The 19,024-nt window shown below is 36.9% G+C and overlaps 1 non-coding gene across 1 annotated transcript; it reads right to left on the bottom strand.

The window, feature by feature from the left end:
• Window positions 1–5,803: 5,803 nt before the first annotated feature.
• TRNAD-GUC (transfer RNA aspartic acid (anticodon GUC)) lies at window positions 5,804–5,875 on the bottom strand. Its single transcript has one exon. It is a non-coding gene; the product is annotated as a tRNA-Asp (tRNA).
• Window positions 5,876–19,024: the final 13,149 nt, after the last annotated feature.

The raw sequence follows: 19,024 nt of genomic DNA, 5'->3' as shown, positions 1-19,024 counted from the left end.
CTTTTGCAGAACCTGGTTCACCTGCACCATTTGCAGTTTGCACTTAAAGACCAATAGACCATTCATTACACATTCGGCTAACCTCTTTCCTTGATGACCTAAGTATGTGTTTATTTTCCTTAATGATTAATCTGCCTCCGGAAATACGTATCTGCTTGCAAGAAAATTATGTAAGCAAGTAAGTTGGATTGGAGCTAATTCACCAAAATAGTACGTCAATTACGTAATTATACATATCCATTATTTCTTGCCAGTCCACCATGGAAGGCAACAAAGTAACGGGAGAAACAATACAAAAACTGAAAGGTATGAATGGCCTTGCATACAAAATACTAACGTGAAATTAGTACTTTCTTGCTTGCTTCAATTTTATGTCAGTGGTGGATCCAGAACCCTAGTAGCTGAGACAACATGCAAACCGCTGGTTGTAAGCGTGAATTGCAAGTCGGCCAAGCTTGCATCCAGCAAGCATACCGCAAGCTGGATTCCAGTAACGAAATTACACGGGGGCAACCTCGCATCCAGTTTTCCATTCAAGCTTGACGCAAGCGTTTTACAAGTCAAGTCAAGTCAATAACCAGTGAATGGCCAGTGATGCTATGACGTTCTGCAAAGGGTCTAAAGCATTACTTGTAAGTACAACAAAACAAAAGGCAGATTGTATGAAAGCATGCATTTCAAGTGCAAGTGTAGAAAGTCAAAAGAAAGCACGTGCCACCTGGCCGAAATGAACGTGGTGTAAACCACTCGGGAAGGGGGTCACGCACTTCTGAAGGTGAAAATAATTCTATTCTGGGAAACGAAACTACAAAGACTCTGTAAATATATTAGAACAATAATCTTTTCTTAGACTATCGTCACTTGCTAACACTCTCGGGTGTTACAGCGGGTAATATTTTGCAATTCTTCCAAATCTTCCTTTTGCGAAGGAATGAAGAGATATAAACCTGTCTAGATATACAATAATTATTTGAAAGAGCTTTTGTGATAATGTACCTCGTCATTCCCGGCACCAAAATGAACATAAAATATTCCGTAGTGAAAAGAGATAAATGTTTAAAATTTTAATTTCAAACTGAGTTATACAGAGGTTTTAAACAAGCAGTAGAATATAAGTTATAATACAGTATGTTATAAAGAATTATGTAATTCTTTAGTTCACTCCTTTCCAAATTCCTGTTTCATTCTCAAACACGTAGCTACGAATGCTCCCTGCATGGAGCCGAACAGGCTTTGTTTCAGAAAAATGTGTCCCAAAGACTAAATCAAAGTTTGATGGGACTGTTGTGGGACTCTAGCAGGGCTGCCAACGTTTCAAACCTGCTCACCCGTACATTCACAGCTTATACGTATCCTTCAAATTCAATTTCGTTACATTAGAACCTTATTTCAGTTAAACACATCCATGTATTTTTTTAAAACAGATCTATGTTTAGCAATATTTGTTGAACAAAATAAAGTTGATTTGAAACTATAATTAACGTTTATTTCTGAACAGACTTATACCCTATTTTTTTTCATTTTTACCACTTTTCAATACAGCAGTAGTTTTTATTATTATTATTATTATTATTTTTAACATAAGAGTAAAATGTTTTACAGGTCATTCGAAAGTTAATTTTTACCATTAGTTCAGATTTCAGTAAATTTTGAGGCATACAGTTTCTTGTGCATCAGTCCAAGCATTTGACATCATACTAAACACTCTTTCACAAAATGCATTGCTTGCAGGTATTGATAATACAAATAAAGCCAAATTGTTGAGTCAGGTACAGCTTGAAAAACTTTTAACCATTTACAAGTTACAAAAGAAAACTGACCAACCTCGCCTTGCACTTTTTTTTTTTTTTTTTTTTTTAAGTAATGAATTCTGAATACAGCTTGTTAATTTTTGCGTTAACTTTAACATGATTCAAAGTATCAGTAACGTCAGACTAAATAAGAGGTGTTCTCCAAATTCAACGGTTCACAGTAAAAGAAAACCAGTGTCAAAATTATTGGTTCACTCATACATTTTGAATAGCAACGCGTACACCCGTATCTGAGATGTTAAACCCGTACAGTTGGTAGCCATGGACTCTAGTTGGAAAGGGTGATACCGTGCATAAGAGTAATTTGTAATCGCAGCTTAATATACCTTTGGTCTGGCGAGATGCAGGAAAGTTGGTTAACTCTGGAGGACCTCACGTTATTTACCTGTAGAAAATACTACAGCTGAACAATTCGGTGATTGTCCTTTTCTTTTTATGTATGGTGCAAACCTGATTAGGGAACATGAAACAAAGTCCAGTTGGAATGGGAATGCACATATTACCTTTTATTCTTGAAGGCGTATAAAAATACAACTTCGTTTTACACCATTCCTTAATTTTAACTTTTAACTTTAAAGAGCTATAAATTATGTGGATCCAGGATTTTCAGAGGGGGTGAACCAATAACTACCAGTACATTTGAAATTTTTAAAATGCCTTTAGGCATCTGTGGTGTGAATGTGGAATTGCCCCTAGAAATGCTAAATGTCTGCTCTCAATAAATTATTTTCCTTCAACCTTCAGAAAATTGACTTAAACTAGGCTATTGGTTTTGCAAAACTTCGCTTTCTTTTAAGCCCAAATGGAAACATGACAGCAGAAATTTTCTGAAAATGTTATTTTGACTGCTAGCTTCTCGTTATAGGTAGTGTATATTTACAACGAAGGGGGAGTGCACGTGCACCTTTGCTTCCCCCTTAAATCCGACCATATATATAGTGGCGGATCCAGGATATGATCAAGCGAGGGGCTAAACCATTGTTTGCCGCTTTATCCAGTGTAAAGCAGGATTGAAGCGCATTTTATCCAGTGTATTTCTGAGCGTAAAGGGGGGCTATAGCGTTTCAAAGTAACAAGACAACTTTGGGAGGTGATTCCTGACAAAAAGTATAGACCAACCTGGGTGCACAAATGCTTCCTTTCGGTGTTATAGGCTGCCGAAAATATATAGAGATAGTTGGTGAGTACTTCAGTTATAGAGATAGTTGGTGAGTTCTTCAAATTATATGTCCGTAGCCAAAGTCCTTCTATAAAAATTGTTGCGTGAGCATCTTAGGATTCTGAAACGTGTATTTTGGATAGAGCACATACAGTATTATTAGTTCCTAAGTGAAGTCTTGACCCGACTACGGTAGGTCCCATAGTTTTGGAGCTATGGACCTCTAAAGTTCATTTTTTCATGTATATAATAAGACTAGGAATGTATGTTAATGTTTTAAAGGAAACTTTACCTTTAAAAAACTAGTACCCAGTAGATTTATTGTTTTGTAGAAAATAATTTATGTTGAGGTATGAAATGTACGGAATACTGGAACTTGGAAGTTGATTTTCAAGTAGCACTTAGTAATACACTTCTTTACTCAAGAAAATTCTGGATCCGCCCCTCACAAATGATCTTGTACTGTGTGATCTAAACAAATTTTAGGGACTCACCCTCTCCCCCAGGATCGGTTCTTTTGGTTGTAGCTGCAGCGAGTATGGTTGACGCATGACGCCTTCACACATCACGTTCGCTTGGAGTGGGGGCGTGGGAGACCCGGGTTCGACTCCCGGCAGAAGCTCAAGTGGTTTGGATTCCACGTTAAGCAATAGGTCACGTGTCATATAACCTCGCTGCTGAAAGGGACGTTCTCAAAATCAACTCAACTCCATTCGCTTGGAGTGGGTTAGCGGGAGTAACATCTTCTTAAGGCCTACCGCTCACTGGCAACATTTTGTCGGGCAACTATCTTGTTGCTCTGTCTAAATGCATTGAGTCTTATGGGAGTCCGCTCACTGAGGCGACAACGACAGAAAAGTTGCCGAGGTGTCGCCAAGCAGGGCGACAGCAGGGCAACAGCTCGGCGACGGAACAGTTGCGCAACATCTAAAAATGCATTGAGTCTTATGGGAGTCCGCTCACTGAGGCGACGGCGACAGAAAAGTTGCCGAGGTATCCTCCAAATAGAAAGCTAAAAAATAAATGTTTTCTACAAGGTTTTTTCACGTAGCAGTTCGTTCCGTGTGTAGCGCGTGAAAAGAAGTGTTCGCAATGGAAACTAATACATTCTTTGATTAGTGACTAGCATGTCTTTAGTGATAAAGACTATGAAAAATTAATTGAGGATATAGAGAAACGCTCAGCGTTAAAGAAGAAATATACGTATATAAAGGAGAAATTATGGAAGGAAGTGCATTTCGCTGTTATAAGAAACTAGAATGAGCTTTCCAGCCAAGAAAAAACAACACAGGAGGTACATTTTTCGATAATGACATATCGCTGTCATACTACACACTACTACTTTCATTAATTTCCCACAACTAGAAAAAAAATACAGATAAAATTATCATTTTCAAGTTTCTTTCCATTTCAAATATAAAAAAAGAAGAAAAAACTGTACTGCACAAAAATGGCCGATTTTAAAACGTGAAGAATATGCGGGAAGAACAAATAAAGCCAATTTTGTTTTATGGCTATACGTAGAACATTGAGAGTACAGTTACTGTACAGTGTTGTCGGATTGCCGCTTTTGTCAGTTTCGTTCTGTTAGTTATTTCCAGTCGTTTTATATTTTCATTGTTCTTATCTTTTGATTCGAATAATTGTTCCCGTTCATATTAGCTTACACAATGTTGTTACTTTTGTCACTCATTGACGTTCAGGAACGTCATTTAGAGGGGGGGCAGGAGGTGCTATTGCTCCCCAAGAGTTTGAGGAATATATATACTTTAATCAATTGTCTACTAATATACTAGTACAAAACGTGAAAGTCTTATATCGGTGGTGCTCTTGCCCCCTCAAGCGAAGTCTGAAATAACGCGCCTGTTGACGCTACCTTCGAAAGTTTATTTAAATTTATTTATTTAACCATTGGAATGGGCGTTTTTTTTTAAATGTCCGAAACCAGCGATTATGGGAAATGTTCCGGTTGCCGATTATGTAAATTGTGATATTAAATGCTCGGCAACTTTTCTGTTGCCGTCGCCAGTGAGCGAGGGTATGGCAACAAAACTGTTTTGTCTCCGTGAAGTTGCTGACTGCAGGCGACAGCGACGAGATAGTTGCGCAACTGTTTTGTCGCCAGTGAGCGGTAGGCCTAAGATCCAAGTAGGGCGTGTCCTCGGAAGTCCCCCCGCATGTCATACGGGAGACTGGGCAATACTTTACCGCTGAGGAGAATCAAACTTTTTAAACCTTATATTTTAACTAAACATAGAAACTATTTTCAAATATACACTATTAAAGATGAGGACTTAGCACTTTCCCTATGAGCACTTAGGGAAATTATTGTTTTTTGTTTGTTGTTTTCTTTTTTGTGTGTGTGTGTTGTGTGCTGTGGTTGTTTTCCTTTTTCCCTTTTCCTTTTCCCTTTTCCAGAAATATAATGGATAATGAATAAAGAAAAGAAAAAAAATGGCAATGATGATAACCCGTTCCGGTTTAATTTTTCAGATACCGGATCTGAAAGACGGGCCTGAGCAAAAAAAAAAAAAAAAAAAAAAAAAAAAAAAAAAAAAGATGAGGACTTAATAGATACTTCAACTGTTATTTGTTTAACCATTTAAAGCTATGGGTTAACTTTAAAATGAAAATGTTAATAATAATACTAACGAAGAGCCAGATAGTTTTACTTCATTTTAAACTGAATCCAACCATTAAATGCTGTTTGTATGCAATAGTTGAAAAGGAGAAGCAATCTAGCACAACTGAACTGAGTTCGCACAAAAATGATAAATCAAAATTATACTCCTATATATACAAGAAGCAATGTAAAGTTTTAAAAAATTTAGACCTCCCCGGCGGGGAATCGAACCCCGGTCTCCCGCGTGACAGGCGGGGATACTTACCACTATACTACCGAGGACATGTTGCGGTATTCTCCTAAGCAGATATAGATTGAGATTAAGCGCTCCAAGCGAACGTGATTTGTAAACAGGCACGATGCGTGAACCAGTTACAACCAAAGACGCGATCCTAGGGAACGAGCTTAACATGACAGCATATGAACAGTCCACGTCGAATAAGATGTGTTGTTTCCTATCACTGAATTTTCAGAAAGTACCGGTACTTACAGTTTGTTATCCTCTACTTCAAGGAGCTATCAATTGCTTCGCGATTTTAGTATCAAGAATGTTTCTCCTCTGTTTCTTCCTTTATTGCAACAGCAAGAGATAGACATCAATTACCACTTTCGGTTTTTGTGTTAGTCTCTATACAACAAAAGCAACAAGAGAGCGGGTAATGGCTTTTTGATACAGTTTCAGTGTTCGAGGAGCAAGATCTATCTGACCCTATTCCTCTATCGCAACCAGTACTTACAATAAGTTTCCGGTTCACTGAACTCTATAAAACATGATTAATAATAATTCTAGTTCTATATAAGTATATATACAATTTGCTAAACCAACATGTGGTTATACAAGTATTGATGCTCTAATCTTAATATGATTGCGGTCTGTTAATGGTAGAATAGTAGTTTGCGTCATATGGGCTGGAGCTAAAGGTTGTTCAACATTATGTTGTCCTAAGGGTAAACGGAACAACTGTCTGTAGTTTATGTAGTCTCTACCATGTTCATATTGCTTACTATATAAATTATGTTTTGCTTGACATGGTACAAGTAGTTGTGAAATTTCTAGAAATTACATTTAAAATGACTCTGGTCTTAATGATAAACAGCTAAACGTGTTCATGTCCAGGATAACTACTATCCACTCTTTCGACTAGAGGTAGACAGCAAACGTAGCGATGATTGTTAGTAATTAGGAAATAGCCTTACTCACAAATTGAGATGATTTTCGATTGTGAGTAGATTATTATTTATTCCAATGCTACTAGTGACATTGACAAACTTGCAGTTTGATGCAGTTTGCTTACTGAGTTATATATATACAGGGTTTTCATAAAGTCTGGACGGATTTAATTTGCTTATAATTTTCATAAAAATGCTCATAATGAAATCAAATAAAGTGCTAACGGTAGCGGAAGGATTAAATTTTTAGTTGGCAACACTGTTAAATAAGCGGCAACTCTGAACACGTTGAGAGAGGGAGAGGGAGGGCAAGGGTCAGTTTCTTACCAAATTCTATCCATTGTTGTTTCAATGTTGACTGTTAAAAGTAAGTTGTAAGTTGTATTGGTGTGTGTGTCTTTTAAACAAATAAATAAATGAAAAACTCCTCTGGGAAGACTATTTTTTTTACCGTATCAAAGATGGCGTCGGTGAAAGAGAAAGCGCAATATGTTCTGTGGTACGCAGAGCTAAAATCATCAATTCTGGTGTGTCGAAAGTTCACCAAAGAGTTAAAAAAGCCGGCACCGACTGAGAGTGCAATCCGAAAGTGGCATGCTAAGTTCTTGGAGACAGGAAGCGTCCTGGACCGTCCTCGAAGTGGGAGGCCGCCAACATCGCCTGCAACAGTGAGCAGGGTAAGGGAAAGCATCAACAGCCCACAGAAGTCGATTCCTAGACGGTCCATGGAACTAGGAATTCCACAGACAACCGTGTTTAAGATAGCCAAGAAGACGATCAAGGCCAAAGGTTACAAAATCAAGATAGTCCAGGATCTGCATGGTGAAGATTTGGACATCCGGTTCAATTTCTGTGACGCCATGCTCAAGCAGTTGGAACATGGCGACGTTCTCCTTTCAGCCATCATGTTCTCAGATGAGGCAACCTTCCATGTCTCCGGGAAGGTTAACCGACACAACTGTCGCGTTTGGGGCACGGAAAACCCAAAGGAATTTGAGACACATGAGAGAGATAGCCCTAAAGTGAACATTTGGTGCGCTGTGTCCTATGATCATCTGATTGGACCGTTCTTTTTTGAAGAGGAGACTATGAATGGAGATTCGTACCTGGATATGTTGCAGAAATGACTCATTCCGGAACTGGAGGCACGTGGAATCCAGAACGACATCGTGTTCCAACAGGACGGGGCACCCCCTCACTATGCAATCAAGGTGAGACAGTTCCTTGACGAGAAATCCTTTAATCGATGGATTGGCCGCGATGGCCCGACCGCTTGGCCGCCAAGATCACCCGACCTTACCCCCTGCGACTTCTGGCTTTGGGGTCATGTGAAAACGGAAGTTTATGCAAAGAAGCCAAGTGGTTTGGAGAACTTAAAGGACAAAATCAGGGCGTCTGTGGCTGGCATTTCGGATCAAACACGGCGGAACGCTATGAGTGGATTCCAGCGCCGCCTACGCGAATATGTGGACGTAAAGTGCGCCCAGTTGGAGGTGTGGCGGTGAATGAACTGAACTGGTGCAGATTACAGGTAAAAATTTAATCCTTCCGCTACCGTTTGCACTTTATTTGATTTCAATATGAGCATTTTTATGTAAATTATAAGCTAATTAAATCCGGCCATACTTTATGAAAACCCTGTATATATATATATATATATATATATATATATATATATATATATATATATATATATATATATATATATATAACGCCAGTGCTGAAATAGGGTTTGAATTAAAGAAGAGAGCAGAAGGTCAGTTAATGTTTAGAACTATCAGCAAAGCCTGTGTGAGTGCCAAAATACTTAAACATCAAGGATCCCCATTTCGTATCGTTTGCACCAACACAACGCAAAATTTACAGGAAATTAGCATATACCCTATTATATGCTACATAAACGAACTGGTCTGAATATCGGTAGAAATACAACAGCTACACTTCCATTAATGAAATAGTGTAACATAGGCGGATAAAGGGAGTTAAGAGTCATTTTCCCCCTCCACTCCCCTCCCGTGACGTAAGAACTAGTGCTTCAAAAGCACGAGTCTCTTCGTAAATAAAACTAAAGTAGCATCGAAACAGTCTTTCACAGCCGCTCCCCTCCCTCCAGAAGTTCGCTCTAGATCCGTTCCTGTGCTGTAGAATATAATCGAGTGTTGAGATCACAAATGTCATATGTTTAATTTTGTTCAATAATGACCTAGTCCCGAAGGTATTTCGATAGCTTGATACTTGCTAGGATAGATTGATATGCTAGCATGCTTCAAAAAGCCAATAACATATTTAACTTAATCCCAAATTTTCAACAATCTCAGTCATAATCCTGAGTTGTGCTAATATTTTGAAACTTCGAAACAGTCTCTTGAAAAATTTTGACAACTGGACATATGACATTTTTAGGGATGGTATCGAGACGAGACGAGACGAGACTTTGTACAGTCTCGGTCTCGTCTCGGTTGATAAATAACGGTCTCGGTCTCGGTCTCGTCTCGAGTAAAAAATCACCGTCTCGGTCTCGGTCTCGTCTCGGTCAACAGATGCTTGTCTCGATCTCGGTCTCGGTCTCGAGTACCAAATCTCGGTCTCGTCTCGAAAGTCTCGAAATAAATAGTGTGAAATTAAAATAGTGAAAGTATTATTCTCGTACAGTCCGTCGTTTCCGTTTATTTTTTCCTTTCATTTTGACTTAGAATTATGGTATAGTATACCTCTTCGTAGCTAATTAGCTAGTGCTAATGCTTTCCATGCGCGTATTCCAGGTTCAATGATCAGTGGGTATATCACGCTAAAACCCTAATAGAACCCATATTTCACTTTCAGCGATAGACTTTGTCTCATATAGCTTCAGAACTGCGTATACAATTAAACTCTATTAAATTAACTCCATTACTATACAGTAGTTTATTTCCTTCCTTTGAATCAGAATTGTTCAATACCTCCTAACGGATAACGCAACACATAGCAGCACGAATGTATTTAATCGTACCGAAATTGAAACTTTACAATTTCTCATTTATTATTCAATACATTCTGCTTTGACTGTCATTTTAAAAACAAAATATAACGTTCATTATCTTAACAAATAGTGTAAATTATTACTACAATATACGTATTTTGTTTGAAATTGATGAAATGCTATATTATCGTTTCACATCTCTGTGTTTAATTGACACTTTATAACACGAACGTCCTGAACCTTGTGGTGGGAGCTACTACACTCATCTTTGCTATGTGAGGTCTCGAGTTGGATCACAAAACAAGTTAGATTCAAAGTCCGATGTTTCGCATAGTTCGCGTCTAATTTTAAGTGCATTCTGTTTCTTATACAAGTTCATAAGGTCGTAATGCATTACGTAAGCACATATCCAGTGCCGTAACATAGATTAATCTTATCCCTGAGCTCTCAATGGTGCATGCAATCTTTATTCGAGAAAACTAATCTTGCGTTCATTACTTTGAAATTATATAGTGATTAAAAATTACTTGCGAAACATGGACATACATATTACATAAGTATATAGGTAATTCGAGTTATCTGTATCTATTTTTTCTCAATCGCCAAAACAAGTGATTCTTAACTTTCTAGTTTTTTTTGTATTAATTTTCGTAGTTTTTCTGCAACATGATGGATTGAATAGTCAAAAATATTTTTTTCGCTGTATGACTTTCATTAAATTTTGGGTCCATTTTTACCGTACCTTACCTAGTAAAAGTTATATATTTAGTCTTAGTCGAGGAACCGGTTTTTCGCTTCTGTAAAATTACGAAATTATGACTTGGCTTAGTTTACCTCCGAGGTCCAGATATAACAAAATCATCACCATCATCATAATCAACCATTATCAATCCATTGCTAGATGAAGGTCTTTCCAAGTCTTCTCCACAACTATCTAACTTGGGCAATTCTTTTCCAGGTTACTCCTTCGTGGTTCTTGATTTCGTCATACCTTCATGTATGCGGAGGTTTCCTAGGCTGTTTTTGTCTCGTGGGATCCAGTCTAGAAATGTTTTCGTCCGTCGATCATAATTTCTTTTTGCAATACGTCCAGCACACTTTCCAGCTCATACTAAATTATTTCATTAGCACCATCAGTATTCATTTCTATATATTTGGGCTACAAATAGTTCGAATTCAGTATTTTCGGAGTACAGACACGCTACTTTTTAATCTTCAGATCTGGCAACACTGATTTAAATCAATACGATGTGAGGACCTCCATTTGGTCTAGCGGCTAGCATTCTTGATTTCGGTTCGCGTGGTCCCGAGTTCGATTTCTGGTAGGGGTAAAGTTGAACGATTGAAGTGGTTCGGATTCCACTATAATCATTAGCTCTACGTCTCCTTTAGCCGCCCTAGCATAGCTGTGGAACGTTAAACTAAAACAAAACAAAACAAAAGTGAACATTGTGTATTACTAACTGTAAGTCCTTGAATAATTGCATATGGCTATATGGTATGTATTGAGTTTGAGGTGGTCGGTGGTCAACCTAAAGCAAGTGAAATGTAATTAGGGTGTAATTAGAACTTTTAATTAAGCACGGTCTTAATATAAAGTGTACACCAGGCCTAAGGCTTAGGGGGAACAACTACTATTACTGAAAATGTATCCGTTACAATTTGTATTTACATGTATTGCTGGAACGAAGACTTAAACATTAACATCATAAGTAGTCCAAAGACTATGAAAAACGTCGTCTCTTGAAAGCATTCTTGCACCATGAAACAAATTACGAGTAAATTTAAAATATTTTGCAGTTTATCTACGTTATTTGCACATATTTAGAATAATATTTAGCAATTTATTTAAGTGGTCAACACTGCTTAAAATAATGTAACTGCGACTTGTTGTAATTAAAACCACCAAAAACTATTGTTGTAATGTTATAAAAGCAAAGGAAAGCAATAATCATTATAAAAATTTAATACAAATACGTCATTATAACAATCACTACCAATGTGTTTGGTATCTCTGAAACAATTTGAAATAACAATTGTTGTAAATGGCGTTATAAGCATTTAAGTCTTTTGGAAGCATCTGCATGATGAGACGTGATATGTCAGCGCGTTTTCGAAGTAAAGTCTTTAGAGACACTTAAATTTTTTTGTTTCTTGTAACTTTGTTCCTTCACTCATTCGAAATATGGTCACAGTATTTGACGCTAAGTTACATTTGATGCGCATTGCACCGTCCATGCCATTTGCGTTATTAGAGATTTCCAAGCTACACTAAATAATATATGAGCTATTGTGTTTTTTTTTAAAAAATAACTAAATTAGAAATATGTAATACTTTACATTGCGCAATTTGAGAAAATACAACTTTATTTTGCTTTAGCAACATTGCTTGTTTATCTAGTGATATTGCAGAGTATCAAGAAGAATTTCCCAACTTGGTACAAAATTTCTGCATTTTTAATATTATATATATATATATATATATATATATATATATATATATATATATATATATATATATATATATATATCGCAGATTCTAGGGGAGGGCTAGGGGATTCTAAGGACTATAGCCCCCCTTTACGCTCAGGTATGCACTGGATAAAATGGGCTTCAATCCTAATTTATTTACACTGGATAAAGCGGCAAACCATGGTTTAGCCCCTCCCTTGACGTATCACTTGAGATATATATCCAGGATGGCCCATTTTCATCTTTCCACGGAGATATCTTAAAAACGGTTGAACGTAAAGGAACCGAACAAAAACTCAAATAGAGAATACCATGGGGCACACTGAATGGTGTCGCGGCGCCTCCCGGGGCCGCCTTTTATGGGGTACCAGGGACAAACTTTAAAATTTTAAATGGAAAGATGGGGCCAGTAATACCTCGCTCCATTGATCTTTAAAAAGGAAAAAGCATTGTGGCAAAAAAATTTTCATATCGGTCACCGTATTCAAGATGGCCGCCAAGACATGGTGCCTGTATCTGATAAAACGTCCAATGCCATTAATATGAAAACAGTTGGAGATTAACGAACAGTCAGAAAGTGAAACAGGAAAGGCATGGGGCGCGTCGAGTAATGTTCTCGCAGTGCTCCCAGGGCTGCCTTTTAAGGGGGCCAAACTTTGAAATTTTAAACCGAAATATGGGTCAAGTGATACGTCGTTGGATAAATCTTGAAACACTAAACAGTGTTGTAGCAAAAGATTTTTCATATAAGTCACCGTTTTCAAAATGGCCGCCAAGACATGGTGCCTGTATCAGATAAAACGTCCAGTACAACTAGACCCCTAATATGAAAATAGTTGGTGATAAATGAACAGAATAAAACTCGTATAATAAAGCACAGAGGGTATTTATCATTCCACGGCTCGAGTATAATGCAACGGGGAAAAAGATTATTAAAGTATAATTGACATGATGCAAAAGAGGAAATGATAGAAAATTATCTTTCCGATCTCTTCCCGTAGGTAGGTGAAGCGGAAATGAATGGTAAAATCTCAAATGAGAACCTCAGTTTTATTTGCAATAGATATGGTTTGTCTGAAACACTTGTGTGTACAAATGACTGGTACTATAATGAATAAACATAAAGTGAAATAAGGTGAAATTCAAGATTAACAACATTTTACCGACTCTTCGCCCCTGATAATTTAACGCATTGCGTGCAAGATTTTTGGAACATATCTGCATCAGTATGTACTGTTTCGTTACTAAGGATCACAACTGAAATTACCGTTGAAAGTTATTCGGAATGTAACTGGACATCTCAGTGAAACTCATATTCTATCACATGCAAGAAGACATAGAAGGAAAAGAAGCGAACCAATATCATGCAGACGACTGTTGAACAAAACCAACGTTTGTAAACATTGTTCTAAAACTGCATTGTTCGACAAATTGGTTTCGCATTTCAGTTGATTCGTTTTTGCATCAAACCATTGCCCGCAATCAAAATGGAAGGTAACATTTAACAAGAATTTTACATACTTTATCCCATTACAGAGACATTTATCTCTTATAAAACCACATTTCAAATAACTTTGTTTCGTAGATACAATTTGCAAAAACTAAGGCTCTCATTTGCAATTTCACCGATCCTTCCCGCTTCACTCACGTACAGAGTGAGGTTGGAGCGATACTTTTCTAGGAGTTAGATTTGTTCCTCTCCATTATGGCACTTTCACTCTAATCATCTTTTTGACTGTTGCAACATTCCAGAGCTATAGAATGATAAATACCCTCTGTGATTTCCTATTCGAATATTTGTTCTGGTCTTTTCATATTAGTGATACTGGACATTTTACCTGATGCATGTACCATGTCTTGGTGGTCATTTTGAAAACGGTGACCCATATGAACAATCTTTTGCAACAGCACTCTTTAGTTTTTAAAGATTTGTCGAACGAGGTATCACTCACCCCATGTTTCCATTTACAATTTTGAAGTTGTGCCCTGGGCCCCGATGAAGGGTGGCCCTGGGAGTCTCCGCTAGATGTGCCACATGACATTTTCTATTTGAGTTTTTGTTCGGTTCATTTATGTTCAACCGTTTTCATATTAATGGTACTGCACGTTTTACTGTATCTGATAGAGGCAACATGTCTTGGCGGCCATTTTGAATACAGTGCCCGATATGAAATATCTTTTGCCACAACGCTTTTTAGTTTTTCAAGATCTATCGAACGAGGTACTACTCACCCCTTGCTTCCATTTAAAATTAAAGTTGAACTCTGGGAACCCATACAGGGCGGACCTGGGTGGCACCGCGACCATTATATATATATATATATATATAGAGAGAGAGAGAGAGAGAGAGAGAGAATTCTATTTGCATCAGCAGTGGATTCGGGAGAGGCTTGAGGAACTAGTAAGAAACATTTGCGTTGTACGTGCAATGAAATAAATTATCACAAATTTATTTCGGGAGGGGTTTGAGCCTGATAACCACCCCGTAAATACGCCACTTTATATCAGTCAACTGTTCTCATATTATCTAACACAGCAACGAAACAAATTTTGTGTGAAGGCAATTTTAGTATCTATCAATATCAATATTCGAGACGAGACGGAGACTTTCGAGACTGACCTAAGTCTCGTCTCGGTCTCGTCTCGATTTATAGAGGTAGGTCTCGGTCTCGGTCTCGTCTCGGTATTTAAAAGTCCGTCTCGGTCTCGGTCTCGTCTCGGTATATAAAAGTCCGTCTCGGTCTCGGTCTCGTCTCGATAATTCGAGACGAGACCGAGACGAGACCGAGACTAGTCTCGGTCTCGGTACCATCCCTAGACATTTTGTAATGCGCTTACTCTCACTAACGCCCTCCATGCCTAGACGTCATTAACTATTTCAGTGTTATCTTGCCATGGATGACTTTACAGATGTCGTTTTAGGATCCTTTTACTGCTTCAACAAGACAGACAACACAAAACAGTATCTGACTTCCAATGAGTTAGGCGTTAGTATAAGATAATAAAGGCACAGAATCCTCTACGAGGAGACCTGAGCCTCTGGCCCAGTAACGGAGTCGCCGATGTTCCCCTTCTTTATCCGAGGAAAATTATAGATTCGTGGTAGAGATGGATGTTACGTAGTGGGAATCTAAAATTCACAACGTCTGGCAAATGTAATTAAATGTTCCAGAACGTAATCAAATTGAACTGGTTTGTACCAAAACCATACAACGTTAACTAAACTTAATTTCTAAGAGCTTTTTAATGATTCTGTACACATTATATCATTGAAATGTATATTGTGGAAACGAAAGTAAATACAGTAATAATCACATTATGAATAATAATTCCATATCATTAAATTTGTCAAGTAGTTTTGTGGTTGTGCGTGTGCTTGCATGTACTAGGAATAGTATTTAGGTTAAGTTGGTTTTCTTTCGATTACATCTAGTTACATTTGTAGCTTGTTTTATATTTATTTAAGTATATATAGCTCGCTTTAGTGTCTTGCTTGTGCATATCTTGCAGTAGTTCATTTCATTTCTATTTTCACTCAACCATTGATTGGTACTATCTGACGTTCCTACGCTCATGTACATCAAATATACGAAGTTTTACTTTATCATCTTTTATAAATATATCTGTGCATTTATAGGCAACTTTTATATTAACATAATTATCTTTTTTTATATACTTTCATTTATATATATATATATTTATTTATATCATAATATCTACATTTTTAACTTAAAAAAATACAATTGACGTATTTTAGTGAGCTCTTCCAGAATCGTCATGACACCATCCATATTTATAAGTTATAGAACCTATGCAAGTTAAGCAGCAAGAAAATTTAGTGCCTTTAATAGCAGCTACAAACACATGTTATCAAGTCTACTCATTATATTCATGCAGCATGCACCACAGAAAATTTTGATGAGACATTTTATTTTACAAATATTTATAAATTCATGTCGAAAGTTTAGACGTGATGGTGTGTAGAATTTGGAGAGGGGATAGAATCCCCTGAGCTAAATAATAGCTTCAGAAATCCATTATATTTTATTCATGCCTTACTGTAAAATAATCCTCAACACTTACTGGAAAGTTAATTAAAATTTGGCACAATAGTTTCGCACTTGTCAATCCCTCGACACTATAAGATTAAATTCATAAAATAATTCGCAGGGTTGATACTTCCATTTTATATTCTCTATATTCTTAAAAACATTTTTTCGATTCGAAAAATGTCTTGATTTAAATTTAAATCCTCTGATACAGACAAGAATGCAAATTGCTACTTGTCCAAATATCATGTAATGCGCTAAGGTTCAGATCAATTTTAGCGGCGCATTACAATTTGTGCTCTCAAGACTCGATATTAAAATTTTCATATCTCACCTTGTTTTAATTGTTTCTTTGGAAATTTTAAGGAATAAGAAATTAAAAAAAAAGTTAGAAAGGAAAAAAATAGTACTTTCTTTTCTTTTCGTGAATACTGGATCAAGAGGGGGGGGAGGTTGGCAGAATCAGTTCAAACAGAATGAATGACACCCGAGTGCCTGTAAAGGAGCCAGGCAATATAGTAAATGTAAATTAATGATATTAAGAAAGTATTAGAATAGAATGAGAATGTTGAAAAAAATTCTGCAACCCCGAGCAAATTCGATGTTGTTCACCATAAATTCTCGCGAAGTCCCTCTTTAGATAATAGTGCGTACGGCATGGGAGACCCAGATTCAGTTCTTCTTGTTGTTGCGGACAATAGTTGATTTGATTTGGTTTTCAGTTTACCGTTCTTTTCAGCAGCGAAGCTATATGTGACGTGGATCTACACCAGCGTTTCGCAACCGGTGTGCCGCGAATGGGCCGCTGGTGTGCCGCGAGGAAATCGAAACAAATTATTAATTCTATAGGAATCAAATTGCAAGACATAGGGGAAAATGTATATTTGTATTTCACATTACTATAAATCTACAATTTTAAGTTTCGTACTGTGTTACTTTTCTGTACAATTTTAATGTTGGAAATCATTGTCATGACCATTATTGCTTCTTTATTGTTGCAGACTATTTCGTAACTTGAAATTTTAACATATCATTCAATCCTTTTGACAAAGCAAATATGCATACAAATTACCTACATTTGTGTTTTAAAAGTATAGGAGATTGTTTATTTATTCGTTATTTAGTGATCTTCCCTTTTAGTTAAAGGTTAGATACAGTTTTCGAAAGAGAAAGTGTATTTTTAAAAACCCGAGTCCTATATTTCATTGCAATTTTTTTCTATTTTAAAATTAAAATGAAAAATAAGCATTATGATTTACCACGGGGTAAATCAGTGATCGAGCTTTCTTCTCTGTAAGGAGATCAGTAATCACATAAAAATACCATGGTATTTTATATTTACAAATAATGTATATATGGGTGTGCCGCAAGAATTCAAGTTACACGTATAGTGTGCCGCAAGTTGAAAAAGGTTGGGAAACGCTGATCTACACTTTAGTGTTGGGATCCGAACCACATGACCTCCCGCCGGGAATCGAACTCGGGTCTCCCACCCCAAAAGAAGGTATGCTTACCGGTTTGTGCGAGCTAATGTGATTGGGATCCGTTGCCTCATATATTCTTGGTAATGAAACACGATAAACTTGTTAAATCCATCATCGAACCAACCAAGCATAAACTCAAATGGTTGATTTGGGATCCAGTCAGGGCTTCCTTTGGTCTGAATGAAAAGTGACAGCTCTACCATTAAGTCACCGTAGCCCGTTTGATATTGATAAATAACAATGATACTTTGTTGATTTATTGGAATTAGGGACGGTTTTGAGTACCTAAAGTTATATGAGACACAATGGATCTAGCGTTTAATATGGAACCCTAAATAATATAATTTGTACCCTGTCCGCTAATCTAGAGTTAACGCATGCGCTTTTGGTGACGATTCGATTCCCTAGAGGAAAAGCATAACATTCTTATATTTTAATCATTCACTTTGATAATCCGTATCCTCTATCCTAAATGATATAATCGTGATACGTTAAACTAAAAGATTTCGTTTCACTTTATTATTATTATTATTATTATTATTATTATTATTATTATTATTATTATTATTATTATTATTATTATTATTATTATTATTATTATTATTTACGAAAATGCTTTCAATCACAACCGTAGTTAACATTTTTGCCGCCGCGGGCCATTAAAAAAATGATATTCCCTCAACATCAAGAAATACCGATGTAGAAAAATTGAGACAGAGAAGTGAATTATCAGTGTTTAAGAGGATTTATAAAGATTGAAAACTGTAAGGAAATCTACAAATCAATGGAAATCACTGTTGCCAACTCGCCAGTGTGAAATGTCGCTAGTTTTATACTCTAAAGTCGCTAGAAGTCGCTAAACGCCTCCTGCCAAGTCGCTAGAAAAGCCGCTATACAATTTTACAAAGGAATTAAAATAATTTAAATATTTTTCATATACAATGGAAGACTCGAGTATTTTTTTCTTTTAAAAAAATGGCCATCTTGACAAAAATACTTCACTATGCGCTTTGAAAAATACAAAATTAATAAATATAGCATTGAAAGTTTGCAAATACTTAAAATTTTGGATCACTTTTCCCCATTCCCTCTTATTGACTACGATTATCTTTTGGGGGGGGGGATTCAAGTTGCTTTCGTATTGGAACACTTCATCGAACTCACCCCACGAAATTTCTGTATAATTTATATTAAGAACAACCGCAGTTCAATTAATATATAAATCACACGCACTACACTGAACCCGAAAAGCACAATGTTCTCCAGCGTCACTGTCACTGTACGCACTGTGCAATGC

This window comes from Thermobia domestica, unplaced genomic scaffold, assembly GCF_964235325.1.
Source record: "Thermobia domestica unplaced genomic scaffold, izTheDome1.hap1.1 HAP1_SCAFFOLD_630, whole genome shotgun sequence".
Taxonomy (NCBI): Eukaryota; Metazoa; Arthropoda; class Insecta; order Zygentoma; family Lepismatidae; genus Thermobia; species Thermobia domestica.
Note: the sequence above shows the minus strand (reverse complement) of the source record. Positions and strands in the feature narration are given on the sequence as shown.